The sequence below is a fragment of the Eumetopias jubatus genome, unplaced genomic scaffold (genome assembly GCF_037043125.1).
Source record: "Eumetopias jubatus isolate StellerSeaLion01/CBP00866 unplaced genomic scaffold, mEumJub1_p1.0 scaffold_15, whole genome shotgun sequence".
NCBI classification, from domain to species: domain Eukaryota; kingdom Metazoa; phylum Chordata; class Mammalia; order Carnivora; family Otariidae; genus Eumetopias; species Eumetopias jubatus.
The window spans coordinates 40101982-40105233 of NW_028274821.1; the positions used below are offsets into that span (position 1 = coordinate 40101982).

The window sequence follows — 3252 nt, forward strand, 5'->3', positions numbered from 1 at the left end:
TTTAAAAAGATTTTATTTATTTGAGAGAGAGAGAGAGATAGCAAGAGAAAGCATGAACGGGGAGAGGGAGAAGCAGGCTTCCCACGAACAGGGAGCCTGACATGGGGCTCAATCCCAGAACACTGGGATCATGACCTGAGCTGAAGGCAGACCTTTAACTGACTGAGCCATGCAGGCATGCCAAGATCTTTCATTTTTTGAAGCATGGTAAATTTCTTCTAAAATGTTTATATGAAATTAAATGGTCAAAAATAGTCTAGACAACTGAGGAAGAAGAAAATGTTAGGGGATTTCCCTCCCATTTATCAAAATTATTACAAGGGTACCGTAATTAATAAACTATATCCCTCACACAGGGAGAGACAAATAGACGAATGAAATAGAGTAGACAGAAATTCCCAGAAATAGACTCAAACATAAACAGACAGTTAATATGACAGATGGCATTATAGATTATTGGGGAAAAGATGGACTTTTCATAAAAAAGTTAGGACAATTGGCTATTATATATAAAAATGAACTCAAGCCCCTCTTCACACCAGATATAAAATTGACTGCAGGATGATTAAAGATTTTAAGCAAATGCAAAATATTAAATCTGTTATTATGAGGAATATCTTTACAAATTTGAGGCTGGGAAATTTTTCTTATACAAGTCAGAAAAATGCATAAACCAAAGGAAAGGATAGATAATTTTGATGACACCAAGATTAAGAACTGTTTCCCAAATGAAAATATAAGGAGACTTAAAATACAAAGCACAAACTTGGATAAGATATTACAGCACATATACTTAGCAAAATACTCATGTCCTGAACACTTAAATAAATACCAACTCTCAGGAGAGTAATGGGCAGTAATGCTTATACACGCATTTCACGGAAAATATGAATATCCAAAAAGCATGGGAAAAGTTGCTCAACTTCAGGGAAGTGTAAATTAAAACCACAGTGTGTCATCTTTACATACCCACTAGTAGGGCAACACTTAAAAACACTGGCATGGCTAATCGTTGGTGACGATGTGGCTCAATGTTGAGTTCTCAGGCTTTACTGTTGAGCATTGGCACAGTCACTGGAAAATAGTGTGGCATTTTCTAGTAAAATTGAGACTGAGCAATCTAGTCCTACTCACATACCTTAAAGAATTCTTGCAAATGTGCATCAGAATACATAATTCATAAAAGCATTGTTTTTTTATTTTTATTTTTTATTACTTAAATTCATTTAGCCAACATAGAGTACATATTTAGTTTCAGATGTAGTGTTCAATAATTTATCAGTTGCGTGTAACACCCAGTGCTTATCACATCACGTGCCCTCCTCAACGCCCGTCACCCAGTTACCTCATCCCCCCCACCTCCCCTCCAACAACCCTCACTTTGTTTCCTGTAGTTAAGAGTCTCTCATGGTTTGTTTCCCTCTCTGATGACTTCCTACTCAGTTTCCCTCCCTTCCCCTATGATCCTCTGCACTGTTTCTTATATTCCACATATGAGTGAAACCATATGATAACTGTCTTTTTCTGATTGACGTATTTCACTCAGCATAATACCCTCCAGTTCCATCCATGTCGATGTAAATGGTAAGTATTCCTCCCAAAAATATGGAACGCTTCACGAATATGCGTGTCATCCTTGTGCAGGAGTCATGCTAATGTTCTCTGTATCATTCCAATTGCAGTATATGTGCTGCCGAAGGGAGCACATAAAAGTATTAATTGTAACAGCAGAAAACTAGAAACAACTTGAATGTCCATCAATAGTAGATTGTATCAATAAACTATAATACATACACACAATAGAATATCATACAAAAGTGAAAGTGAATAATGATAGCCCTGCATAGCAACATGCCTGAATCTCAAAATTGTAATACTGAAGAAAAAAAAATTACCAAGAGTACTCTTTGTGTGATTCTATTTGTATGAAGCTTTGCAACAAGCAGAACTAAACACTATATTGTTTAGAATACATACATATGATACATACATAAAGAAAATCAAGTCAATAATTACCACAAATGTTATGCTAGTGCTCATTTTTTTGGGTAGTGAAGATAATATGATTGGAGAAGAGGATTCAGGGGCTTTAAAAATATTGTCATTATTCTATTCTTTAACCTGGGTACTATTTACAAGGGTGTTTATTTAATTATTCTTTTAAAAAGTACGTATTTGTGTACATCGGTATACTTTATAATAAAAAATTAGGAAGGAAAGAGTATGGTCAAAATTTGGCAGCCATTCATGATGTAGCAAAAATAAAATTACTGCAGATATCATACTTGATGAAAACGAAATTTGTGGGGGCACCTGGGTGGCTCAGTAGGTTAAGTGTCTGCCTTCAGCTCAGGTCGTGATCCCAGGGTCCTGAGATTGAGTCCCGCATGGGGCTCCCTGATCGGCAGGGAGTCTGCTTGTTCCTCTGCCCCTCCCCCTGCTCATGTTCTCTCTCTGTCTTTCAAATTAATTAATTAATTTAAAAAATTGTGGCACTCTCTTTTAAGTAAGTCAGACAATTATGCCCATCATAACTATTTGTAATCAGCATTGTTTCAAAAGTCTTGGATGAATCAGTGAAAGAAAAGTCAAAGGAAGTAAATATTCACAAGATTAAAAAAGAATAATAATCCAAAGTATCATTATCTAAAGGTCATATAATTATTTTCATACAAGATCCAAGTCTACTGACAAACTATTAGACCCAATAAAAAGTTCTACATAGTTCCTGGATATAAGATTAATATAAATGATAAATAACATTTAACAGACCATTAATAATTTAAAATAAATCATTTCTAATGTTAAATATTCCACTCAAAAGGAGTAATGAGTAAAACATGTATGAGTCCTTCTGTATGGAAAATTTTAAATTTTGTGGGAGGATCTAAAACAAAACTAAAATATAGATACACTGTTTTTATGACTAGAAAGACATCATGTTAAAGATAAATTCAGTTTCCTTAATCTGCCAGTGTTTTCACAGGACACTGATGCTGACGTTAAAATTCATATGGAAAACTAAAAGACAGGAGGGATCTGAGACAACTTCTAAGATCGAGAAGGGGCAAATTTCTCCAATAAATTTAGAGATTTACATTTGGAGTATAAATTGCTCTTCACCTAGTGTCACCTACATTAAGATTCTGTTGGTATATATTCTACTGTGTGGATCCTTCCCAGCCTGCAACAGTTTCCTTCCATATAATTCCATTGCATTCTGCACTTACCTCTATCATAGTACATGTCAAC

At 35.0% G+C, this 3252-nt stretch overlaps 1 non-coding gene across 1 annotated transcript; it reads right to left on the minus strand.

Moving 5' to 3' along the window:
• Positions 1–1599: 1599 nt before the first annotated feature.
• On the minus strand, positions 1600–1706 carry LOC114212456 (U6 spliceosomal RNA). The gene has a single exon (XR_003609964.1). It is a non-coding gene; the product is annotated as a U6 spliceosomal RNA (small nuclear RNA).
• Positions 1707–3252: the final 1546 nt, after the last annotated feature.